Genomic DNA, 13,989 nt, shown 5'->3' with positions numbered 1-13,989 from the left:
TTTATTATCAAAGACTGTGCCTATGTATATTGTCCCTATGGTCACTGGATTGGCATTAGCGTAAATTGGTTAAATATGGATCAGGGATGATATTTAAAATTGTGAAGAATTAAAAAAATTAAATATTTTAAAATTTGGACAATACCAAGATCCATTAAACAGCTTGAACCTCATGAAGGGTATGACCAACAGCTTTTTATGTGAGTGATTGTCAAATTAAAAAAAAAAGGGTATCTGGGCTAAGCCAGGTTAAATGAAACGAACTCATTGTTTCCTTCTTTTATTATTTCTAGTTCCACATTGAAAATTCACTTTAAAAGTTTCTAGAAAAGTAACAAATCTACCTAAAGTATAGACACCCATTTCACTTTATCTGCTCTGAGGCAACACAGTTGAACTTGCCTGGTTGTACTGAATCTTCCTTAGAAAAAAGAGTGAACCCAGCAGTCATGGTCAGGTGGCCTTGCTTCAGCATGCCTCTTGTTCATGATTCATTCAGCCTTCTTCTATTTCAGCACTTAGCCCACTGAATTATGATTATAAATATACTTACCTGTCTCCCTGACCAAACTGTAAGCAACTTGAAGGCGCCTAGCTCTAGCACCCACAATGGTGCCTGGTATGAGTAGCTGCTTACTTAACTTAACCATACTTTTTAAGTAATTAAAGGAATAAAGGTATGCTGGAAACACACTGGACTGGTATTAAATCATCATTTTAGTTGAATGTCCTGGGTGAGCAAAAGAAATGAGTTGTCTACAATTTCTCCATATCTTATCCTGGGTTACTTATTCTTTGTTTATCTCTGTGGGTTTTCTTGCAAGAACTGGGATTCTATGCCGAGGCTAAATGGGGATAGCATAATCATGAACTGAATCTCAGCCTATGGGAGAAAGATTTCTCTGTCGCCTGGCTAGCTCTTCTTTCATGGTCTTCTAAATAGCATATGAAATTAATTCAGGGAATCCTCATAGTAACCTTTTAATGATTCCTTTACTTTGCCAAAATGATGGCAACATCATGTACATCTCTAAGACAAATAATAAAGAGTATCACCTTGTGAATATTGATGAATTTCTTTCCTTATCTTTTTTTGAAGTACATCTGGAATTAGGCCCTAAACTAACCTATCAACTTACTTCCAGTGGCTTAGGGAAACCACCCAAGGATCACTGTGTGTATGTGGGGGAGAAGGTAAGGGAGGGTTGAGAATCTAAAAAGGAAAAAAATTATGGTGGAAGTGTTCCATGTTTAAAAGTCCTAAATTTCTACTGTGAATTGTTAACATGAGGTTTCAAGGACGAGGTTTACTGAGTTAGTGGCCACACTACATGGGTAGAATTCTCAATGAAAGGTAGTATTCTCAGTCAAAAAGATATAGAAACTCCAAAAGAATCACTCATTTCTCCTGAATAAATTTTGGACAGAAAAAGGCACAGTATATGTTTCTACATGCCAAATCAAGCAAGTTTAATTTTTCCCAACAGGGCTGGGCTCAAAGCATGTCTGAGATGTCCCAGAGGGGAAGCTAAAACCGCACCATGGAAGTCGGAGTTAAGTGAGGTCTAGCAGATTCCGGTGTGTGACCACATTAGCATGACTATCACCTTTCCCTTTCAATTGTCTCCAGGGATGATGCTTGACAACTTCTCAAATCCTTCAAGACCCATCTCCAGTGTGGTTTCCTTTTCCAGCAGTTCAGACTTTCTCTTGCTATTACCACTCAATCCTGAATGATCTTTTCAGGTGTTAGTTTTGATTAAATGTGATGAGATACACAAGCAAGCTTCAGGTCTTGTATTATTCAAGATAATTTTTATTAATAGAATATGTATAATCAGCTAACTCTTCAGTAAACTGTAAGGTGATATTTCTCAAGGTTTGTTCTTAAAAACTTCCTTAAAGGATGTTAATAAGTGTGCCATAGGGGTGAAAGAGAAACAACTAAAATAAAATAGACCTTTTTCTTTTTTTAATCAGGAAATAGTATAAACACAGTCCCCTACTACCACAAATTATGCAGTCGAATTTCCCACATTTGGCAAAATCCCAGGAGTCAGCACATCCGGAGTACTGGGTAAGCCTCACCCTGGGAAAACCACCTTTGTTATCATGGCATCTCCCCTGTCAAGTAAATATTAAGTAGACTTTTTATTACAGTGTTTCTCAGATTCTTTAATATGCTCTTGTGTATTATGAATATACCAGAAAGGATATATATATATATATACACACACACACACACACACACACACACACACACGTGTGTATATGTATACATATAATTATATATCTACCTACCTAATCTAATTCATAAACTTTCTTAGCTACAAAGTGCTTTTTTTTTTTTTGCAGAACATTTTGAGAGACTTTTCTCCTTGGAGCACATTTTGATATATGTTTTTAGGACTCTTTGAGGACAGTGAGAGCATTTGCTACTGTTTCACTCATTGCGCCTAGGTACCCAATTAAGTTCCGGGTGATTAGGAAACTAAAAAGACTGAGATAACATTTATTGAGTCCTAAATATGTACAGTGTTTTATGCTAAGGAATTCAGCTTTAGTTAATCTGTGCAACAGTTTATATTATCTTTAGTATTTACCCCATTACTATATGGTTGAGGAAACTAAATTCAAAGAGCAGTTTGCCCAAGGTTGCACAACTGAGAATTGCCAGAGACTGGATAGAATCATAGTTTATGATGTTCAATAAACCTGCCATTTATCTTTGTTATTATTATATCCCATAAATATTCTGGTAGGACTTTAGGTGGTTTTCTGGTTTTGGTGTTTTGTATGTATTTTGTGAGTAGCATCAGAAAGGGTAGGTAAAAAACTCACTATGTTAACATGGGAAATTCTCCATAGGAATTTGATAATTGGTGTTGTAACTATCAATTTTGCAATAAAAAGAACTCATAATCACTGTATTATTTCCCATTCCAATATTTAGAGGCAATAATAAGTGCAAAACATTTTCTGAGGATTAATGACCATCTGAAGTTAACTGTCCTCAATTCTGCCCTAGGCAATCAACTCCTCCCTATTTGTCACTAATTCCTTCAAAATACCATGTTTACATTGCTATTTCTTGAGCAATAACACTTAGACTCTGTTGGGTGGACACAGTACAAAGGTTCATTATTGGATCTTTTCATTGTCTCCACCTTTGCATTAGAATCAAAAGATGACAAATCATAACTCAGTCCTAATGACTATAAATATTTGAAAAACATTATTGCTGATGTTTAGAACATTACAATATCCTAAGCTTTTCTTCCCTAAGCCTTATTACTACTTAGCAAAAATATGTTAGCGATCTGCTGAAATAGTCAGGTGACATTTATTTCCTCCTAATAAGCCATACAACTCTTTTCCAATATAGACAGCAGAGGTTTACACTTATTATCCAAATAATAGCATGTCTTGGAGACATGCACATTCTCTTTAGTAATTCTAAATTGTTAGAGAGAGAAAAGACATCTGTTCTGTCATGTTTAATCCATTTTGAGCTACCATTTATTGCTCCCTTTAATATTGTTCCATTTTATGTAAAATATATTTATTACTTAACTAAATAATAGAACTGTCACTGTTTACACGATATACCTTCTTGTTTGCTTTGCAGTTTGCAGTAGACAAAGTGGTGGTTTTAAGGTATTTAATAGCTTGAAAGGTGATTTCAGTGTAAAAATGAGAAGTAAAAAGTCCTGATAAAACCAGTGAAAAGGGAACACTTGCTCAACATGTGCTGTTTGTTAATATATTCAAAATTAGTATGTTATTTGAGTATCTTTCTATGTCTATGTTGCCTTCATACCTTATGAAGGGTATGACCAACAGCTTGTTATGTAAAGTGTCTTATTATCAAGGGTTTCCAATCTTCTGGTCAGATCAAGGCCACAGAGAATTCAGGCAATGGAAATTGTCATGGTTCCTAGAAACCAATCTGCCTAAGGAACAATCACATCTAGAATTTCAGCTAGATTTGGAATAATTAACAGGCTCTGAGTATAGAGAAGAGGCAAGAATTAGGGAGACATAATTTACTGCCATGTAGGACATAGTTTCATCTTATCAAAAGAAGTAGAAGTGATACACTGAAAAACTGCATCCAAATCTTAATAACAGGAATCTCATGGCAGGGAAAGTGACTGCTTTTGGTGATTACCTCAGATAGCAAGACTAAATCTACTGATTAGTGAAGCAGATGTTTGGGAAACACTCTCCTCTTATTAGGCTCACCTAATTAAGATTCATTAATGATCTTACATGAACTTTCTATGCTTATTCAAGTAAATCTAATTGTGTAATTATGGGAAAGTTTACTTAACTTCTTTGGACCTCCAATTTTTTAAATTTGGAAGTAAATAAATCTATTTCATAAGATTATTGTGAAATTAAATTGGGTTAAAACCCCCTTAGAATGATGCCTGAAAGACAGCAAATCCTTTGTATTTGCTATTCTTATTCCATTAGTCTATGCGGAGCTGACTCTTGCTAGGAAAAGAAGATGACAAGGCAAAGACTTTTAACTGAGTGATTTGGACAATGAAAAGTGAAGTAATAAATGAATTATTTTTTTCTGTGTGAAACAAACTTTTTATTTTCTTAAACTCAAAAATTAGTAGATTCATTACCATGTTGGGTCATCAATGTTCTACATTCTTTCTCACCGTCGGGCTGCTACCCTACCTATTCCCATACTTCATAACTCATTGAGCATCTGACTGATGGCGCTCCCTGACAGTAAGGTATCCCAGAATCTGGGGCAATTTCACACCTTGCATCGTGACTTACTTTGCCTTATAGCTCCTTAGCTCCAATGACCTACATCTCCACTCTCCCAGCCACATTTTCACTCCCTTCATCATGATTTCTCTGAAACTTAAATCTCAAAAAACAGCATCTACCTGTGACTGCAACCTCATATTTCTGTGGTATTCTTCTCCTTTTCCCAGTTCCCCTTTTCTTTGACTTTATTGAGATTTGTTCTTTCCCTCCATTCTGCCAGGTCACTTCTGACTACTTCCTTTGTCTCCTGATACTTCTGTCACATCTACCTGGAACACTCCAGTGTGAGACAGTTCTCATATTCTACCTTCTCTCCTTTTTTCAGGAGTCCCTGAGGAAGATGAGGAAAATCTGGCCCCTCTGCTTTGTGTCTTTGCAGATTCCTGTTGTCCAGGCCCTATGGAGTTGATATCAATCTAACAATTTTGCATAGTGACTGTGGATAAAATGAAAGTCCCTTCTCACCTGGCTCTGGTTGGCTAGCTCACTACACATGTGTGGGCAATACGTTGCTATTGACTCTATATAAAGAGCTCCGCCCAGTAGTCTGGGTGACACTGTGGCTCAGCTGCAAGGCTGCAGGAGAGCAGAGCAGAGAGCAGAGGCTGGAGTGGTGACAGCACCAAGGACAGAGGCCCAGAGGATGGCTGTGCTGGACGGCTGTGCAGGCAGAGAGACCCTAGGACAGAGACAGGCTTGCTGCATGCAGACCCGCTCTGAGTGAATGGGATTTTAGTGGTTGACCTGCTGCTGTGGAAATAAAGTTGGGTATAACCTTATCACCCCAAAGAAATGTTCTACCATTATTGGTCACATTGAATCCATAGTGAACTTGCCTGGGGCTGAAACCCATTGGCAAGACAGTGACCATTGCAGATTGTCTTTTGTCTCTTGTAGTCCCTATCCCATATTCTACTTTTAACCCATTATACTCCTACATACAAACAACATAATTCTGAGGAGAGACTTTCACTTACCTCCTACAGACAATGAGTTAATATATATAAATAACTCAGAATCATAGAGGGCATACTATAAGAGAACAAATTTCTGTCTAAAGTGCTATCTCTTCTTGTATTATGGGCCCACATCTATCTCAAGTAAACTAATTGGTAAATTTTTCACTCTATTCTCAACTTTCTTTAAAGGTTCTTTCCCATCAGCATTTGAGCATATTTTGATCTCTCCCATTCCTTTCTTCAACCATGATCCTTTGATCCTATGATAACTTTTCTTCTCTTTTTAAAGGGCTATTGTGGGAAAAATTGCAGTTCCTATGGCCAGGATCTTCACCTGAACCTAAACTACTTGATGAATGTAACTGACCTACTGCTAGGCTACTGCTTCTGCGTCCATAGGCATTAAGCTATCACTGACTGAGTCATTATATAAAGAGCTCTGCCCAGTGCTCTGGGCAGAGGCAGAGACGAAGGAAGATTACAGACCTGCAGACTGTTGGATGCAGATGTAATTCTAGTGCTCAACCTATCACCCAAAGAACAAAGCCAAGAACGTTCCATTGTCATTCCTTGGTCTCACTGAATACATAGTGAACTTTTTCAGGGCTGAAACCCACTGGCCAGACAGATAAAAAGGGAAGAAAATAAATCAGGAATTGAGCTTCATTTAAACCTTTGTGACATTTTGTGTTTTCTACTTCCTCTTTTACCACAAGTTTCTTAATCCACTGCAATTTGCCTAAAACTCCTTTTTTGGGTTAATTAGTTTGGGATCCAACTCTTCTATAGCATATTTACAATCCCCTTCACTGATTCTTCTTATATTGTTGTCTCAAATGTTGGTGTTCCCCCTAATTTTCATTTCGATATGTGTGATTTCATTCACATCCATAGTTGAAAGAATGGTGTATTTTTTAATCAATATTCCTTTCCCTGAATTAGTTTTAGATTGGTATAGCTAACTACTTACCGCATTTGTATCAAATTCAAAATATGAACTCAAAATTCACCATGTGTTATCCTCCCACTCAAAATGTACCTACTTCTTGTAATCACTGTGTGCTAGTAGCCCCATCAACCATCAGTCAAAATTTTGTTAGTTCAAGTTGACCCTGACTTTTATCCTAAACCCCAAATAAAATCAATTAGCTCAATGATTTTAAAAATGGTTTTTCCACAATCTTTTTCACGTTCATTATTATTACCAATATACTTTCCAAGATCCCAGTCTTTATTTGGTCCAGACTATTCTCCATGCAAACTCCATGATAATTGTTTTGAAGTACAGTTATGACAATAGCATAAGCTTATGTCAGGTCTCTGCTTGAAGCACTGGTACATAGCAAGCCTTCAGGCAATTTATTTGAATCACGTTTAATTATATTAACTTCTTTTCCTGCTTCCCTTTTAAATCCTCAAATTTGTCCGTGAAGATGAAAGAGCCAAGTGTACAAAGTAATTGAATTGTCAGAAAACCACCATCACTCATCAAAATTACAACATTTTTTAACTTAAATGAACTTACAATGACAGATATTTGTAAAAGCTAAAACTAAATCATCTCATTTACTAAAGGCGTATCAGATACTCATAATGATAGACCTAATTTGTATTTTAGATGGTAAAATCGATAATGAGTTTGTAATGTGGAAAGGGAGATATTGTTTATGTAATTTAGCAATTTTCTTACATCTTTAATATTTATGAATTTTAAAATACCATTGAGATTTATAAAATTGATACAGCAAAATGGGACAATTTGATAATACATTTTCTAAGTTAACTGAGAAAGGATGGTCTGATTATACTTAGGCTAGTCTCTGCTAAGTTAAATGATAGATCTCGTAGTAGAACATCATTTTTATTCTTTAGTTGGGATTGTAGGTTAAGAAATATATATTATTTAGTAAATAATAGTTGAATGAGTATCTGGTTCCTAAAGTTTTTCTCTAGGCTATATCGAAGAAAAGTTCTTTTTAGGATGTGTTTTAAATCTGCCTGAGTTAAATCTTGCCTACTATTACCATATTTTTATTTATGATCATTCCTTGTCATTAATCCATGCTTGCAGTTTAATATTGATTTTTTGATATTGCACTAAAAAGTTTCCTTTAGACTGCAACAGTTCAACATCATGTTCTAATAAATGCCCTTACACAAACATCAGTGTTTATGAGACATAAATTAGAAAACAATGTTTTGTTTAGAACTATTTTAGTTTATTTGCTTTTTCTACTTGCAGTGGTAAAATACGGTAAAATAGGCTGCCTGAGAATTTTATTTCAGGACTATAAAAGATAATTTCTTAACACTTTTATACTATTGTAAGTAAATTCAAGTTTCTTTAGTAGGAAGACTTATTACATGAAGTTGACTAGTGCAAATTAAATCTTAAGATAGTTAATTTTTTATAGTTCAATATTGGCAACCAAATACTTTATGTAGACAGCTCAAGTTTATTTAACTTTAATTAATTATTCCTTCATTTAAATAATTGCTTAACATTTATAATGAATGAAAGTGCTACATGATGAATCAGGAAACCTAGGTACCGTGCCTTCATAGGCCCCTTCCTGTATAAAAAGTATTAAAAGTTATATTTTAAAATAGCATTTGTATAAGGATGAATATAATCCAGGCTCACATTGCTATTTTATCTTCATTAGCATTATATTATTCACCTATATCTTCTGATTTAAAACAAAATTACTAAATAATTTCTGTGGGTCTCTAAAATCACGGGCACTGTGCCTACAGTCCTTAGTAGATAAGTCAGTAGGTCAAAATTAACCCCCTTTTGTTTTGAATTTTGTTGTTTCCATTCCTCACCTACCTGCTTAGCAGGTTGGTTGAACTTTGAATTTTGAAAGCAAGTAGGAACACTTAATCCTGGTTTATTGGTTACTTACTCCTTTAAAGTGATAATCCTTTAAAGATTTTGAAGTTATTAATCAGTGAGGACAGAGAGAAATTAACACTAATTCTGTATTTGGAAGTAACAGGCAAACTGCCCCACAAAACTCACCTCTCAACTAACATTCTAGTTGAAAGATAACAGCAACTTCTTTTGTGAAGTAGTGAAAGAGTTGCATTTTATTCAAACTATTCTGATCTATTCTTTATAATCAAAAGCTGTAGTAAAACCTTTTAAGTGCTAGTGATTAATTTAGTGTTCTGTTAACGAGAGGAACAATCATAATGTGCTATTGAAATTCTCATAGAATGGAGGGAGAAAAGTTAGCACTATTAAACTGGTTGGCCAAAATATGATACTTAAAGTCCTTTCAGTTCTTCCCTAATGTATTTGTTGACATTGGCAATCTCTGGGTAACACAGAAAAATGTAAAATATATTGATATTTCTCTACTTCAGATGCTTCCTGTCAGATAATTTACAACTGAATAGTAAAACGATTGTCAATTCATCACTTTTTCATTAATATAAAATGACAATTTTTGAAAATGTAGAATAGAGTTTGACATTTTAAATGGAGTTATCAAGGCATATGTATGTGTGTGTGTATATATATATGTATACATATACATATACACACACACATATATATATGCACATATTTGTGTAAATATTACAAAACCACAAGAATAGTTATTTCCTTTATGAAAAAACGCCACATTTTTCAGGAAATTTGCATGCATATAATTGCCAATATACTGTTGAATTTCACAGTAAGGATCAATAGCCAATGGATTCATTCAGCCATGCATTTGCAACAGCTTTGAGATGAAAATTAGATCAATTTTAACAGTAAATTTTGAAGCTTAACATGTTTATAGCAGTCCTATTGCTATGTATCATCATATTTCAACTGATTTCATTTGTAATACTCACTGAACCTGAGCAATATAAAAATGTTTACTTCTTTCAGAAGACATTGTTATTTATAATTGGTATATCTCATTGTCCCTCTGCTGAAAAATACGTTATATACATTTGAGCATTTCTGCAACTCTACCTAATAGAATTCTCTATTGGAAAGGAGAAGCAAGGTGCAAAGAGGATGCGTCATGAGTTTAGACTACATTAGGTTTGTATGCTAGCTCAGCCAAGATTCACTTGTAGGGAGTCTGTGGTCAGAATCTGTACTTTTAATCATTATTCTGTGCTGTATCTTGAAAATTGAGTCAGTGTCTCCCCAACCCCTCCAAAAAAAAGTAAATAGGTGAGGAACTTATGGGTTCCTTTTGAGTTGTTGATGTAATTTAAAAATTAAGACAGAAATATGAAGCTAAACATTATATTTACCAAACATAAAGCTATGAAGAAAAAATAACTAAATAAAATTTATATTTGGAAACTATATCTTGTGAGTTCTCTAAAAGCTTTTTTTTTTTTTTTTAGGGTTTTAGATTTTGAAAGGAGCAAATCAAGATAATACAAATTTTTAAGAATTTTAACGCGATTGTTTCTAATGTGCCAGAAAAGATATGTTGATTTTATGTATTATTTACCTTATATATGCCTTTTTGAAAAGCTTGGTTTTGAGGAAAGAAATGATTAATGATTATCTGTACTGGTGAGAAATATGGCTTTCTTAGAAAAATGAAATTTTCAGATAATCCAAAGATGGATTTTCTCTGGTACTTTAAATTTTAGCCCCTATCAAACATGTCATTTAAGCTTTTGGATTTTTTGTTTATCTCTTGAGATACAGAAATAGAAATTTTTGAATGATAAGCACAGGAAAATAGAAGGAGCAAGAAGACTTGTTTGAATCAACCAAAGATAAATAAATCCTGATATAACTCTGATCAATTGTACTTCATTCAATTTTTTTAGGAGACAGAGTTGGAAGAATGGATAGTCTGGTGTTATTGAGAAGACAATAAATCTACTTATCTGTGGAGTGAATAAATTCAAGCTGATAGCAAATATTCATTTTTGATTTTGTATTAGACAGCATAGTTAGAACAGTGAGAAATAGAAGGCCCCTACACCTTTAAACTAAACAAATGTCATGAGGGAAATTTGCTTGAATTAAATTCTAAAGCAATATTAGTCTTTACTCATCCTGTCTTTGCAGTCCACAGGGTCATTCAATTCTTGTGCTAGTTGAGGAACCAAAGTTCTCTTGCTTATAGGATAACATTAGGATCAGTTGGGAAGTAAGAATGAGAGGTGACAATTCACACCTATAAGAGGTAAGAGATTGATTTCACCCATCCTTCCCTGATCTCAAGGGCCTCCATTTTTATCCAAACCTATTTGTCAATGATTCACAAGAGAGAAACTGGACATACATTTGTACAGTGACCAGACCATATATGTAACTAGAATTCAGAACAACATAAGCAGCCCAGGAAAACAAACCATATCTATAGCAATTGGCCCAGAATCACCAGGGATTGGTTGATGACTGCTAACTTCCCTATTTTATCCTCACTTCCAAATCAGGATCAACCAGAGAAAGCAGAGTATATGTTCTCTGAATCAATCATATAAGCTATCCCACTTCTCATTATCCCACCACCATCTTCCAAATGGCAACTATCTCCAAACAGAATACACCAGGAACCTCTACCCTATTTCTGTACTATGATATTTCCACTTCCCTGGTAGTTGAATTTCTGCCAGCCACAAGTAATAGAGGCTGACTCCCTTGCTGTAGCAAGCTCTAAATAATTAGTTCCGTCTAGTCTCATTTTGGTGGACTTTGTTTGTTTTTACCCACCAGTTAGTTTCTCCTCTTCCCCATTACTCAGGTTTACCATGCTTGTACAAGCTGAGCTTTTACTCATCCTATTCTTAGACTCTCAAGCATCCACCAGTCCTTTTGGCTCAGTCAAAACCTATCTGCCCATCAAGATATCCCTCAAGTCCCAGCACTGCCTAAATATGAAATATTTTTCATAATCCAGTAACTTTAAGATCTATTCTCCTTACTTGAACTTCTGTAGCCTGGATTGTCTGAACCACACAAAACAAACATTTTGTTTAAGTTTTCAATTTAGAAAAGTCACATTTGATATGCTCCCTAATAATGTAAATGGTAATTCAGAGAAGTTCTGTGTAAGACCACATTGGGATGTAAGGGGTGTAGCTCAACTGCCATATAGGGAAACCAGGAGGGTAAAAGTGACTGAAGGATTCAAGATATTTTTACTTCTTATACCAGTTTACTGCTAACAGAAGCTCTAACTTTCCTAACTCTCAAGAAATCCAGTTCCTACTAGGGTTTATGATGACCATAAAAACCTTTGAAAAGGTTCATCTGTAGTTTATGAATATGAGGCACTTATATGCAAGGTTTTCACATATGCTGAATGAAGAATAAAATGAGGAAATCAAGCTTCCATAAACATGTGCACATATGTACACACACACACACACACACACACACACTGTTGCTATCATGTATTCTAAAAGTTAAAAAATATTCAATTAAGAAGAAATCTTCATTGTTTTACTCTCCTGGGGAAACACTGTGGTCCTTTTATGGTTCTGCAGTTTATTTAAGAAGCCCAACTCCCACTGTGTTGAGGAACTCTTAAGACCAGAGACTCTTAATCTAGAGAACAATGATTTTGATGAATCTCCACAAATATAACTTAAAGAGCTTTAGGCCTTGTAGCATTTATCATTACTTTATAATTCTTCAATTGTGTAGCTTTTAAAATATATATGTTTATAATTATGGGCTAATGGGCTTTCAGATTTCATATATGTCAATTAATTACAGTAGTTACTGTATTCATATTTAAGTTATATCAACTTTGATCAGTAGAAGTTCCCTTTGCACTGTTGTTGCGTCTTTTCGCCATTACTTTCATCGTCTTTGAAATCTTTCTTAGCTTCTGGTACAAATGGGTGTATCATGCTCTCCTTTGTGTTTTCCTGACTCACCTACAGAATACAATAAAATTAATATTTCTCTAAAGAAACTTGAAATTTATTTCTGGAAAATTTGTAGAAAAGTTGATATCAGAATCTTAGTACTGGGAGCATTGTGGAATGCCAGTGTTCCTGGGGCATTTCAGTAGAAAAAGCTAGAAAAAAAATAGGTTTTTATTTTTATTTTTATTCTTATGAAGTTATATTGATATTTGTAATTTAGTATCAATAGCATATATATTTCCTATTTAAATAGTTTATTATATAATTGCACATTTTTTATTTTGAAATTATTAATTGCTAATAAAATATACTGTTACAATTAAAATATATAGTTACTTATCTTCTTTACCTAAAATACCAGAAAGTAGTTTTAAAACAGCATATTTATACCAAAATAAAATTATTAAATAGAATTCAACACTGTCCATGTATTTTCTCATTTTCAGTAACATATGGCACAGTGAATGTTTATTCAAATTATTTTGTTCTAGGTAAATCAGTATCTAATGGAGAGTTGGCTTAACTTGATTCAGGTTCCGTTTGCTTCCAGGCGTTGCCATCCCCACTACAGATGATCTTCTGTTCTTAGAAAGTAGTCTTTCAGTGCCTACTCTTTCCTTGGTACAGATAGCTCTTAGGTGATAGTGAAGGGTTGACTCTATCAGTTCACCTTGAGATTCAGGCAACTATTTTATTTCCTCACCACTATCAGTCAATCTCCAATGCTTGCTCATTCTCTCTCTCTCTCTCTCTCTCTCTCTCTCTCTCTCTAATATTCTCTCTCTCTGTGTATGCATGCGTATAAGGTATCTGGATGAATTAAACAATTCTACCAATTGGATTTTAATATTATAAAAAATTAAATAAGTATTTTCAATTAATTCTATCAATTAAATCTATCTCTAGTAAATATTAATCTTATGGTTTTATAATGTAACTGTTCTCTTTTATAGACTAAAGGCTCTTCATTTTATATAAACAATATTCCTTTACTAATTAGTGTGTTCTATCTTTTGTTATAATGAAGCTTATAATATATAAGTTCATATAATTATCCCAATTTTATTATCTTGACCTAGGACCAATCAAGTCTTTACTTTTCTTCAGGGAATCAAGCTGATATTCAGTATCTTTGAATCACATATTAATAATAAAGAGCATATTAATTTGAGCATTTAAAATTTTGCCTGAACTTTTTTTTTCCTGAGGGTTCAAAATTCAATCTTTCCATCCTTATTATCAGTATTCCCATATGAATTATAGACAAATATGTTGTAAAAATTGAGTTTCTCTGAGGCCATCGACTAAATATAAACATCTATTAATTTATAATCCATGCATTAAAAAATTATGCAAGCCAATTAATAATATAAAATACAACTAG

General features: G+C 34.1%; 1 non-coding gene across 1 annotated transcript; it reads right to left on the bottom strand.

Annotated features, from left to right (window-relative positions):
• Window positions 1–1,977: 1,977 nt before the first annotated feature.
• Window positions 1,978–2,139, bottom strand: LOC118972198 (U1 spliceosomal RNA). Its single transcript, XR_005061043.2, has one exon. It is a non-coding gene; the product is annotated as a U1 spliceosomal RNA (small nuclear RNA).
• Between the last annotated feature and the right edge of the window lie 11,850 nt (window positions 2,140–13,989).

This window comes from Manis javanica, chromosome 7, assembly GCF_040802235.1.
Source record: "Manis javanica isolate MJ-LG chromosome 7, MJ_LKY, whole genome shotgun sequence".
NCBI classification, from domain to species: domain Eukaryota; kingdom Metazoa; phylum Chordata; class Mammalia; order Pholidota; family Manidae; genus Manis; species Manis javanica.
The sequence above is the reverse complement of the archived record's forward strand: the minus strand, read 5'-3'. Positions and strand labels throughout refer to the sequence as shown.